This window comes from Epinephelus moara, chromosome 10, assembly GCF_006386435.1.
Source record: "Epinephelus moara isolate mb chromosome 10, YSFRI_EMoa_1.0, whole genome shotgun sequence".
Taxonomy (NCBI): domain Eukaryota; kingdom Metazoa; phylum Chordata; class Actinopteri; order Perciformes; family Serranidae; genus Epinephelus; species Epinephelus moara.
Window position 1 is genome coordinate 10,164,436 of NC_065515.1, and position 13,865 is coordinate 10,178,300.

Consider the following 13,865-nt stretch of genomic DNA (forward strand, 5'->3'; position numbering starts at 1 on the left):
TGTAAATAGCAGTGTTGAGCATTAGCACATACACTCTGTGCCATGTTGAGTGAATTTTTCATGTGTAGGAATATCCAGCAACATAAATGTATAATGCTACATAGCTGTAATGTAGTGTGAAAACCAGTGCTGGGAACCCAACAACTGCAGTTGCAGGATTATTGTGTAGGCTGCTGTTATCAGACATATGTAGTGTGCAGTTAGCAGATCCCCGTGGATTAGATGTCTGTCTGCATAATACCATCATAATTTATGTTAATTATGATTATTGTGCCAATAATCTAATGGCACGATCCTGTTAGGAAGGCGGATTTAGGTTGTTGTTGCCCTTAAAATGAGACCAGATGTTTGTGTTATGTTGTGTGGCCTCTAGGTGGCCATGTTGGTCATAGTCTGTGGTAGAACATAGCTGAGCATGGTGCCCTGCCTCCTGCTCTCTCACCAAACTTTTCTACACAGCTCCAAATGTCTGATGTCGACTGTGCACAGGAAGGTCTTTGTTTTGTTACGTCACCTTTTTCAGTCATAGTCATTTGATGCATTTGCTCCTTCTTGTTGAGGGACTCTCAAGAGACAGATTTAAAAAGAATCAAAGCAGCAGAGGCCAAGACATCCTGATTTATAATTCTTTAGTATGGGCAAAGCTCCAAAAATTCTGTATCCTGCCTTTCCCATAATGCGTCTCAATAGTTCATGTAATAGAAGTTGCAAACCAAACGTCATGACAGTAAAGATATTCTCTTGGTGTCTTTTGTTAGACCCTCCATGCCTCCTAACTTCCCACTCCTTTCAATACTTCACAACTCCAGTTTGTGATGCAGGCTTAAAGTTGACACGTCCCAATATCAAATAGCTGTGACCACCCCATTGCCACGCCCCCTTTTAGCCACATGGCATGACCACAAACTGAACCTTCACATAAGGGCTACAGGATTATGGCCAAAATGATCATCGGGATTATTTTGACCAATATTGAGATCACAGTTATTTATCTCAATTATTCATTGATTTTTAGGGACGTTTTTTATTTATCACACTTTCACATTTAAGTAAACAGACCACTGCTTTCGCGTCCATGTTGGGCTACATTCCTGCTAATGTGCAAATGGGCAAATGCCAAAGGGTGAAGAAATTTTGTGGACCAATCAGCCGACAGAGCGAGCCATAGGCAGAGTTCCCACGGTTATTGAAAACCTGGAGAAGTCATGGAATTCCACAAACACATTATCCAGGCCTGGAAAAGTCACGGAAATAGTAAAGATTGTTGAAAGTTTTGGAAAAGTCACGGAATTTTGTTGAAGTTGGGATGAAATTGTGACAGTAATCTTCCAGGGATAACCTTTCAAGTAATGTAACATAATAGCAAATTACAGGTCCTTGAAAAGTGCTGAAAAAGTTTTGCAATTTTGTCCATGAGTGGGGAACCCTAAAAAAAATGCAAGGTCTCAGGCCTAAGCTGAGACAACCCTGATGATATCACATTAATTTTCTAGCCACAGAGGACATACAGCTGATTCCACAGGCTGGTAGTACTCTGTGTGACTAGTTAACTAAACTGTATGTGTGAATATGGGACTACTCCTTTAATAATTCTTGCTGTAACAAAGGAGTCGCTCTCTAAGTCAGTTGTTTCGAGCCGCATTAAAACCATGTCACAGGAGAATTAAATTAACAATATTAAGTAAAAACGGCTGACAGATGGATCAGAATCAAGAACTAATCATCATAAACAATCTAACAAACATATTAGACTCGTTCTGCAGCATTTCACAACATGTTATAAATCTATTGTGAGCGAGACATAAATATCTGTGAGAATTTAAGGGGTGTACCACTGCATCCCCCCCCAAATGATGTCCGCTCCCACACAGGCCATATGGCGGTGTGTGCCCAGCTCTTATTGCCAGCCCCTGCTCTGTGCACACGGGCTAACAGCTTGGTGGACACATAATTAATTTGCTTAGGCGTCTGCCATTTATTTTCCAACCTACATTTTGTTAATTGGACAGAGGAGGTTAAAACCAAATGAGTGTCTCTGGGTATGTTAAGGCTACTAATTGCACTGAATTTACAAGATAGTGGTTGCTTTAGGGAATACAGAGTCAGGGGTGATATTTGGGAGGAGTGTAGTGAAAACATATGTTTTCAGTAGGGCATGTGCGAAAGTCTGCAGAGGACACGAGACACTCACTGATGATGAGAATGTAAATTGTCATCATTTGGAAAAAATAAATGGTGAAAACATGGAAACGACAGACTTATCTGCCCGAGAGGAAAGACCCTTTTCTTCAGACAGACATGCCTTACATGTTTTGTATGGCTTGTAATGTGTCATTTCTGTTGTCCTGGTTTGTTTACAGCATAATGAAACCTGACATAGCCCCCTCCCCCAGCTTTCTCTGTTGCGTCATTTCGCTATGCTGCTATTTAATTCACCAAGCAATAACTGTCTCTTGCAACCAAAGTTGAATCAGACTTGTAATACGAATTTAATCAAGTTAATTGACTAGTAAATGCAAATGTTATTAGGAGCCGAATTTGCAGCATAAATCTAGATGATGCCCGCTTTTTGTATTTTGTAAACATCAAAAGATGATGATGAAAGTTACTATCTAAATGATCAGAGAGATAGAAAATATGTATAAAGAGAAACCGTTAATTAGAAATCCTGAATATAAAATAGGTCTCATTGTATTATGGTTTTATTTAATACAGCTCCTTCGTACTGAATAATTAAAAATGACAGTGTACTCAGATAGCAAATAATTAGCTGAGAAAGATTAGAAACATTTAGGAATGTTACATAAAGTGATATCATACTTAATATATCAGCTGCTGTTTTTCATGTCATGGAACTTTTTGAAGTCTGTATCAACATGCAATTTTTGGGATTGAGGAGTGCAATTATGGGTTTATAAATGCTGAGGCATGGAGACAGTGCACTAGGGGTTAATGACAATACAAATGATTGCACTCATTCAGCTTTCAGGGGATGATCCAGCTAGCCAGCGCCTGCAGCAGCTGTGTGGAAGGGTTCGTATGGTGCCCCTCGAGCTGAGCAAAACAGGGCACGTTGTCCACGGCGGCAATCCCTGCTGTTGTTAATCACCTGCCTCCCCCTCCAAACTCACCCCCCCCTTTCTCTGGTTCTTTCTCCCTCTCTTTCCCCTGCACTGATTTGCAAGCGCAGATTAATCAGAGCATGGGGGCCTTGATGAAATTTTGCTGTTATTGTTCCCAATTTTAGCAACATCTTTTATTGTCTTCATCATTCATTTGCAGGAGGGAGATGGGGGGACTGTGTCAATTATGCAAATGATGTTGCACACTTTTGCAGATTACTTCATTCGGTTGCCATTGTTTGCGAGAATTTAATTATTAAATATTATTATGCTCATGTTTCCTTCAATTTTCCGAAGCTTTGTTTCAATTTGATCTCTCCTCCAGCTGCTCATCCCTCTGCTCTGAGCCAGAATCAAAGCAGTCTGGCACGCCAAGGCCAAACATACTCCCATCAATTTAATGATTTTGAAGTTCGTACCTCTCTCTCATCTGTGGGCTCAAAACTATGATTGGAAAAAGGCGGACCACATTCACTTTAATGACCAGGAATTGAAGTCAAGTTTATTCAAAATTGACATTCAATTATGTCGCACCTAATGATATTTTAATCTCTTTTCTTTAATTCCCAGGAATTGGCTTTTCAAAGGCTTTGTCTGGCAGCAACACAGACGGCCTGAATAAAGAATACAGATTGGTATTAGATCCTAGTGATGATAGGGAAATTAAAGCTTTTATAGTTCACACATTCAGAGGAAAGGCAGTGTTCCCTTATTAGACATTTCAATCCCCGTTTCTTGGAGCCATCGCTGCCATCTTTCCTCTGACATGATAAGTTGGAAATTTAAATATCGCAATACAATTTAGAAAGCATTAATCAATTTCTACAAACTCCTTTTTGATACTGCTTTGCTATTTTAGGTTGTGGGAAAACTGTCAGGTGTAGATTATGATTTGATGCTGATTGATCCCATAATGAGGAAACAGGACTATCAGAAACCTCGGCTTGTGGCAGCTCTTTACACGCTGCAGGGCCAGAACGATTTGGACTGACCAGCTGTCCACGCCACGTACAGACCGGCATCATCAGAGCCATGTGCAGAATTTATCAGGCAACTGAAAGAAAATTAATCTGCAACTGTTTTGTTATTTGAATAATTGTCTTATGCTATCACGTAATTAATAATTTTATGTAATAATTTTAGTTTTGTTGGTTGGACAAAACAAATCATCAGTCAGTGGAAAATGTCATGTTGACCTTAAGGAAAGTGACTATTGTTTCAAATTTTATAAACCAAACGATTATCTGAGTAGTCAAGAAGTGACATAATCGTTAGTTGCTGCCCTAATGTTCACCCACTAGAGGACTTGAAAATTAAAGACCAGGGCCTGTATTTGTCAAACTTGTAATAATCATACTCAAAAGTGCTGTAAAGAACCAATGTAGGAGTCAGAAGTTATTTTCTGAGTGTGCAGATTAGGACACATTTACTTCACGATTGACTTGTGCTTACAGCTAAGTGTAAGATTAACTTTTAATTTAGTTCAGTTCAGTTCAACAGAACTTTATTTATCCCAAAGGAAATTCTTGTGCCAGAGAATGCTTCAATTACAGTAACAACAATTAACATTCACAAACCAGTAACAACCAGAACAGCCAGTGGGTTCCCCGGGTCAGGGCCACACACTGGGCCCAGTTTTTAAAACAGTAAAGTATTTAGTATCAGTCAAAATATTCAAAATATACAAGATAACAAGTATTTAAGGAGCATAAAGCAAAACCAGTGTCTACTGGAGTAACAGTATAAGTAAGATAAGTACAAGAGCTGCTAAAACTGAACTAAAATTGCAAAAGAGAAACTCTAAAGTAGGTTTGTTTTCACCAAGAATTTGCCATTCTTGTGCCATGTTGCTCATTCTGTGCAAAACAAAATTAGCAAAACATGCAATTTAAGTATTTTGAGAAGTTGTTTAATTTGTGCGAAATCCACAATGAGAGATCTATGATGCTTTTCCTTAGTTTCTGTCATATATATATATATAAAATGTTACAGTATGTCGGATGTTCACATTAGATGTGGCCAAAGTTTTAAGTAATGATGTAATCTTTGTTAGCAAAAACGTCTGGCTTCAGAGCGTTCAGATTACTCTGTTTCCAACAGTATTTTTCCTCATTTGAGACAAGCCGATGTTCCCATGTGATCGTTTTCTTTGTATTTACATTACATACCCTGCTCCATGTAGCTACATGCTAACGTCAGGGAAACATGTAATCTTGGTTGCCGATGTCACCCCCGATTTTCGATCATATTCCTGCTGGAACAGGCCGGCTGTCAAGATTTTGGTTTAGACGCTTTTATTGGTGAATTTTCATGGTAGGACATACTGCAATACTCCACTACAGTCATTCCCAGGCTGCAGCATTAGTGTAAAGATGCCGTAATCTGGAAGACTTGGAAACGCTGACCAGTCAGAGCAGACTGGGCTTTTTTGGGAGGGGTGTTAAAGAGGTGGTAAAACGGAGTGCTTCAGACAAAGGGTTAATACAGGTGTTCCAGTAGAGACAATATGAGGAAAATAAAGTGTTTGTAAAACATAAAGCATAAACATGTTCTAGTAGAAACCCAGAATACAAGTATGAACCTGAAAATGAGCATAATAAGTTTCCTTTGGCACCTCCTCTACCATTTATTATATCAAATGAACAACAATCATATATATTTATTAACCCAGCTGAGGAATTTAGTACCAAGAGAAGTGCAGACAGAAAGGATTAATTTAAAGTAATGCCAGACACAATCAGTGCCAGCTTTATTCATGTCTGGTATGCTAAAACTACCCTGTTCAGCTTCATATTATTCATAACAGTGATATCTTGTACTGTCACGCTGTGACATATCTCAGCAGGTGTGTAGTTGCCTCTGTTTCTGTACTGTAGTCATCTAGGATCTACACTTAGCTACCTTGAGAGACCTTTGGAGCTCTCCTACATTTAAACATTTAAGTCAAAAGATGTGATTTTATTCATACGTTTAAGTGTAGGTGTAAAAATGAAAGCTTTTAAGGAATATTTTACCACCACCACTTAAATGATCATTCTGTATGTCAGTTACTCACCCTGTTTTAATTCAAGAAGAGGAACTGACAAAACTCTTGATGAATTAAAGTCATAGAAGTCCGCGTTTAACAACAGCAAAGCTATATTTCAACAAGAGATGTCATTGGTTAACTGCCTAGAATATTTTTGACCAGTTATGCATGTTGGTCTAATTTTTATACTCTTCAGTGTGGTGCACTGCACACCATTGGTGGGAGCTAACGTTAGCTTGCGTTGCCACTCATTTAGCAATTAATGCCGTCCCGACCCAACAGCATTGCTGTGGGAACACTGGGCCTACTCTCCCGGTCTCCCCCCAGTAAGTAGGCAGCTTGGTTTTGAGCTGCAAACCCCTGTAAGCATTAATAACTTCTGTTAGCTCTGTTAGTGCTGTAAGCAGTGTCAGTATGGCTGGTGGTGCTAACATAGTTAACAATGCTAAAGAGGTTTAGTGGCTCAAAATAAAGCTACTTACTCACTGTGCCTACCTGGGGGGGGTGATCGGAGGTAACGCCATTCACCAGGATGGCACCAGTGGTAAGCAAATGAGTGGCAGGCTGGCTGATGTTAGCTCATACCTGACCTGGGTGATGTGCAGTGCAAAGCTGACAAGGCTAACACTAGCTAACCAGTGGAGACTGAGGTATGGGTCGTGGGTGCTATTTTGCCACGTGTTGACGTGGCTAGCCAGCTGTCTGTTAGTAAAGCCCACAGAAAATAAAATTAAAGACAAAACATTACAATTTTACCACCTCTAAATGGATGGTTCTTTGAAATGCAGTGCTGAAGCTCACTGAGTCACTAAATGTAGGGCTGGACTAAAAAGAAGAAATGCCTCTTTTATATCAGATAATGTTGAGTTTTTTTTTTTTTTTTTATTCCTTAAAAATGAACTGGTTAGTTACGCTTAAATGGATGTCAGGCTGTCGAAAGCAAAATTAACTGAAACTGACGTTCCGAATTAAAACATTGGTTTGCAAACTCTAACACAACTTATTTATCCAGTCGTATCTTCAGTACTTTCCAAACACATGCATTTTTGGTAAAACATTACTGTTAAAAAACTATAAAAAACTTTAAGCATCAAGTGTTTTAAATGTTATGGTTTTAGTGAAAATACATGTTGAGGACATTCTCAGCATACAACTGGATAAATGAGACTTGGATTATACTGCATAAGTTATTTGAGAGTTTGGAAACATGTTTTAATATATTTTTGCTGTTGTTAAATGCAGTCCCTGTTTACTTGCCTTTTTTGGATCCTTTGTTGAGTGTAGAGGCATGCAAAAAAAGTTTTCTTTCCAAAGTTTACATAACACAGTAAGTCCTTTATATACAAATGATCATTTGGGCGGTGAAGCATTACTTTAAGTCCAAACTTGAATTTTTATTAGTTTAATAAACACGGGCGCTGTATTTAGAGGTTACTTCTTTTGCCTCCTGCAGCATCACTGCTACCCTTGCCTTTTGGCTGCGTGCCCTGTCTGAGAAATCTTACTGGACTCCTGTGACACTGTTTATCTCATGCACACGGCTTTTCTCACCACAGGTTACTGGTGGAATTATACACCAACTGCACCTTCACCAAATTAAAGGGATAGGACGGGGCCATGAGACAGCCTCATGAACAGTCTTGTGAAGGGGAGCGGCTGGTTCATGGAGGGGTTGGGGGCTGGGCCTGAAAAACATAACCCGAGGAGCACTTTCTCGCTGATTACTCATTGACGTTTTCCTGCCTTGTGGGATACTTCTATTTCTGACAGTTGCTCCCGCAGTGGGTGTGTTCAGCGGCATGTCCGGCGCCACTCGTCATGTTAGCCATGGCTGTGGCTGGGAGGAACAGCTGTCTGTGTTAACGAGGCCATAGCCACACAGACCAGCGAGGCGGCGGTACTCGAGCAGACCAGAGCACCACTCAGGCTCCATAAGGCCCCGGGATACGTAAACAATGACTTAATGAGAATGCGTGCCATTACTGTAATTAACACAGCTCACGTCAAGCACTGTCAGCTCTCAAGAGTTTCAGGAAGGTCTTGCATTACATCGAAAAAGGCTGGCATGCAATGACCAGAGGCCCTCCCTACAACATTCACAAGACACCCTGTACAGAGCATAAACACAGTCAATAAAACAGAACATAAAAAGATTACAATCCACCATCTGTTATTAATACACCAAACATAAATGTCGTCATCCACGACATTTAACTCTTGTGTTTTATGTGATTACATCTTAATATATAATATATTTTTATATATAAATTTAATATATATTTATATATTTTTATATTATCGTTGGATTTTTTCCCCCGCTATTTTGCTGTAAAATAAATAATCTCACTTACAGTTGCAGTTTATATCTTGAGGCTACTGAGCTACGCACAGCATGAAATGTAATAACATCATGTCAGCTTTACTGGCAGATTTCATTTTAACCGTTGCAACTCTTCTGTAGATTATCTTTGTGTTAAGGATTAATTTACCCACATTAGAGCAAAACAAAGTGGAAAAAAATACAAGTATTGCCTGTTTCTAATGACCATTACAGTATTATATTCTATATTTAAATGTTTGAAGAAGTGGTTCCCAACTGGTGGGTCCAGGTACAAAAGAGGGCCGCGGGTCCATTCGGAATGGATCGCAAGTGACTCGATTGTGTCAAGTTTGTAACAAACACACTTTATTTTGAAGTAAAGTGAATTTGCGGCACAGAGCTTTTATTTTGGATTGCTGTCTCCTACTGTAGACTGAGCGACTAAACATTAACAGAGACAGCGAACTAGCTCCACAACATGGCCCAACACAAGTATGACGCTGAATGTATTAAACTGTTAAACTCTGTGGACCTTGACCCAAGGATTAAGGAGAAATTTGGACCCCATGGCTGGACCAGTTGGAACCACTGTTTTTTTAAGTATATTGAGTGAAATTAATGACCCTATTGCATGTCAATGGAAAAGTAGCCTGGACCCTATTTTCCCATGTTTTTGACTAATGGGAACGTTCATTAAGTATTAAGCCAGATGTAAGCAATGTAGCCACTGGGGGCATGTTCGCACTGAGATTGTCATTCTGAGTGTCTAACAACAACAGAGATAGACCTTTTTGTTGAAGAAGTAAGATCCTTTTTGTTTAACTAGAAACAGCCTCAAAATCACCATCGCCAAGACATACGTCATTCAGAGTCGACAAAAAACAAAGTAAAACTGACAGAACCCATCTTGGTTCATCTTTCTACTGTTACAGCAGTCACCAATTCTGGTTTGGTTAAAATTAACCCTTAATTCATCCAGTTGGATGTTAAAATTAGCTGACTCTATACACTCTAAAATTACTGTTTATTTCAATGGAGTCTGGTGGGTTTGGCGATAGTGATTTCAGGACTCTTTCTGGTTAAACAAAAAGGATCTTACTCTTTAACAGAAAGGTCTATTTCTCAGTTTACTCTGACCCAATATCCTTCTTTAATAGGAAATACATCACATAAAGGAAGCAGCATTATCTTAATTTGTTTTCATTAACGAACAAGATGGATTTTGCAAGATAGCATCTGGTTACTTACTCAGAGCATTTAAAGTTGACAGAGCCATATACCATCTCAGTGGACCAAGCAGCGTCACACAGAATTTCATTGCCTCAAAACTTATGTTCAAACTCGATCCAAATACTCTGACCAGCTTTTTGCCGCTGAAAAACGGCTCAAAATCACTAAAAAAATATATATGCTTGCTGGGAAAAACTGAACATAGTATAGTGTGATGCCATGTCAGACAACCTCATTTTCGTTTTTCATGTTCTTGATCAACATGCCCCAAAACGATATGACTGTTGTGAAATGGTTGCAGTTACTTTGCTGGGTTTAAGGAAAAGAGTGGAAAGATGGTTTGGGTGAAAATAAGTGTTTGTTGTGTGGTACGTATGGAAGTAAGTACGTTATGTATGTTAACTTACGTTACTTATGTGTAGTAAGTTATGTATGTTGTTTAAGTTAACTTTCGTATGTGAGTTAACATAAGTAACAGGACTTTCACACAGGACACAAACAGCGGCCTTCTGGGTTTGACCCATCCGTCCATTCTGACCTTGTCCCTACACAAACTATTGCTCTTTATACTGCGTCACATGACTTCCTCGTTTGCTCCTGTCATAACTACTAAGGTCATTGTCTAACAAACGTGAACATGGGCTCTAAATATTAGGTCTTCTTCTCATTTTAAATATAAGACCCACATTTATTTCTAGAACTGTACAAAGGTTGACCTTTTTTGTTCTGTCCCTCTTAAAATAGAGGGCCTGATTGATAACTTCATTGAGTGGGGTGCTGTTTGATCTCACCAGTGTTAACTGAGTTTGAGGTTTGGGTGGATTTGGTCTAGGGATGCATGACAATGGATTTTTTTGCTAATATCCGATATGCCGCTATGTAACCACTCATTTGATAATTCGATATGTTGAGCTGGTTCATTTTATAGCCAACATGGCCGATACCATTGACGTAATGGCATTTCATGCATCCCTAGTTTGGTTTGTTGTCATAGGGGTGGGTAGCCCCTTTTTAATACTGTACATTTGTACTAAACTGTGTTGTCACATAGACTTAAGATTATATTTGTAAAAACAACATATATACTAATTGATTTTTATTTTCATAGGTGCAGCCAGTCTTCTCTTTGAGCTTTGGCAAGCTGGGGAAAGAGCACCTCTCGACAAAGGAGGTAAGTGCTACTGTCTTTTACATTTGTTGTGTTCTTGTTGCATTTTAATCTTTGAGTGTGTGAAGCAATGGGCAAATATGGCCTAAAAGAGAAATGGAGGACATGTTACAAATGTACAAAAGGAGCAACCGACAGACCCTTAATAAATAGGTGGAGATGTTGCTTTAAATTCATCTGAGCTCTGGATGATTACCTCTGTTACACTGGTTTGGTTTGATGCCTCTGTTGAATTGGGATGACTTAGTTAAAATGATAACAAAAGGCATGTTGTGGCGTGGATAAAGGAGAAGATACAGTATGTGAATTCTCTAAGCCTTGGTGGTTTCTTTTGTCACTTTGTGCTGTTATTTGGGCTTGCTGTGGATGCAACATAGTCAGTTGGAGCCGTGCTTTTGCAGGAAGGCAGCATTATTAACAGTTAATCATGGAGTGAAGTTGTCAGCGGGGGTGGCTGCAGTTTTCATAATGGCCTAATTTCTAGCAATCGCAGACTAATTATCTGCATTTGCAATTGTTGTGAATTGTCTTTGTGACTATGCGGAAACTTTTAATATAGAGTTTATAGTCCAGGGTGAGTTCTTGGTTTATACATTTGGAAAACACCATAGGGCATAAAGCCCCATAAAGCTGTGACATAACTGCAGCATAATTAGGAAGGTAAATTCTTATTAGAAGCCTGTTTTATGCCAATGCAGGCATTGTGCTTGTGGATGAAATGCAACTGGACACATGCAGCAGCTTATATAATAGAAGTCAGTACATTTTGACTAAAAATGAGCAACTAAAATGACTCATGTTGTGTATATTGAAGTAACAGCTAAAATATGTAAAAGTCACAGAAAACGGCAGCAGTAACAGTGGACACCATGCTTGATCATGCTGATCTAAACAGACAGGTTTTACTAGGGCTGGGCGGTATACCGGTTTGTACCAAAAACCGGTATTTATTTTCGTTATGATATGAATTTTTCTTATACCGCAATATCCGTGAATAGCCCAAACAATGTCCGGAACGTGTGCGGCGGGAAAGTGTTTCAGCGGGGACCCATTTCACCACTGCACACCACAGGCACGCTTGAGCGGGTGAGAGTGAGAGCATAGAAAAGTTTAGAGGCGAGAATGGCTGCCGGAGAGAGTCCTGAAAGCAAAGCAACTGTACACCATGACCCAGAAGAACTCATACCAAAAAGAGCAGTGTTTCCCCTATATGCAACTAGCAGCGGCGCACCGCCGTTCACAATTCTTCTCTGTCCTCTGTATTGCGCACGGCGGAGTTTCACCCCGATGCGCGCACACACACACACACACACACACAGACAAAGTGCACACACACAGGTAAGCACACTAGAGCACGGCTCGGGCCGCATTTTCCTGACCGAAGACGACCCGTCCCGAGTCCGAGACAGTGTACGGCCGGGCTCCACCGGGCACGTCAGCGGCGCGACACGTCTGCAGCGCGAGTCCCGTAGCAGCTCGCCCCCCTGTTAATCAGCGGCTCCACCGGCAACGGGAGCGGCGCGTCAACCCCCGTCTGTTGCGCGACAACTCTCTATTTTACGCGGCTCTTCTATTTTTGTCGCGCTACGCTCCCCTACGCGACCCTCCAGCAGATAAAAAGTACATGAAATAGTGTGCTAAACGAGCACAGTGTGTTTTTAAATGAATAAACCATTATCAGAGGTGATATGTGATTATTTTTTTTCATGCATTTACCCATGTTTATCCGTGACATTGTGTAAATGTCCGTGGCGGACATTTGAAAGCGAGTAGATGACAAACAGTACAGTAAACTTGTAGATAACTCAAATATATGTAATAACTTGGGTGGAAAATGCTTTAACATTTCATGCCGCCTCTCGGCTCGGCAAACGGTAAACAACCCCGCTGGCTTCTCTACGTGTCGCTTCCGTACGCAGTCAGTGGAGCCCAAATGAATGGAGCGGAGCGTGTGTTGCGTACAGGCGTTGTCAGGTAAATAACAAATTCCGGCACATGAATAGGCCATAGCACAACACCGCAGCATGTCAAGTTGGCCGAACCTGAGCAAAATACCATGAAATTCCGTGAAACCGTTATGATTTTTTCTTAAAACCGTGATATGAAAATTTTGTCATACCGCCCAGCCCTAGGTTTTACCATGTTCCCTAGGCTTGGGTGGTATCATGGTATTACGGTGTACCAGGGTATTTAAAAATTCCAACAGTATAGTTTTCAATACCATCATAAATTCAGACACTCATCTTCCCATTAACATCATTCTGGAGGGGCTGTTCAGAGGATTATTTGCATGCAGTGCACATCTTGTGCCTCCAGAGGTCAGTTTGGTGCAAGAGGCAGCTAAACTACTGCGAGTGGTGGAGATAAACGTAGCATGACCAACTGTAAACAGCCGGCCTGTGTCATGCCTGCAACGACACGCGTAGCGCTGCACACAAATACTGTCATATGCCGTATACCTCGATGAAATTACAGGAAGGTATGAAAAATTAGATCCTGTTCAAGAGTACAGGAATTCTGAACGAAGCGCAGGAGCAGCATATCGATAATGTCAGAGGGCTGTGATTGGTTGATCGCAGCGTTGGTCCATAAACACAACGTGCGATGATGATCCAGCAACATGTCCTACTTCGCAAAATCAAATTATGCAAGGGAGAAAGTAGAAAATGGTGGACAGTCCAAGGACACAGACCTCAGCAGCTGTAATAGCTGGAATTTAGTCAGCCCAGCGTGAACGCCCCACCTGATCAGCAAACTTTCTGTTGTTGCTGTTACACAGATTACAGTGGCTGAATTCAAGACGCTAATGTAAGCTCCTGCCGTGAAGCCTCCGTCCACTCTCCTCTTTATCTACTCCCACTCTCCTCCTGGCATATACACCGCGTTCCAAATTATTATGCAAATGATATTTTTCTCTGATTTTCCTAAATAGTCGATGCAAATGACAGTCAGCATAATTTTCAAGTCATCAGCTGTTAAAGTTTAATTCAAATGTTA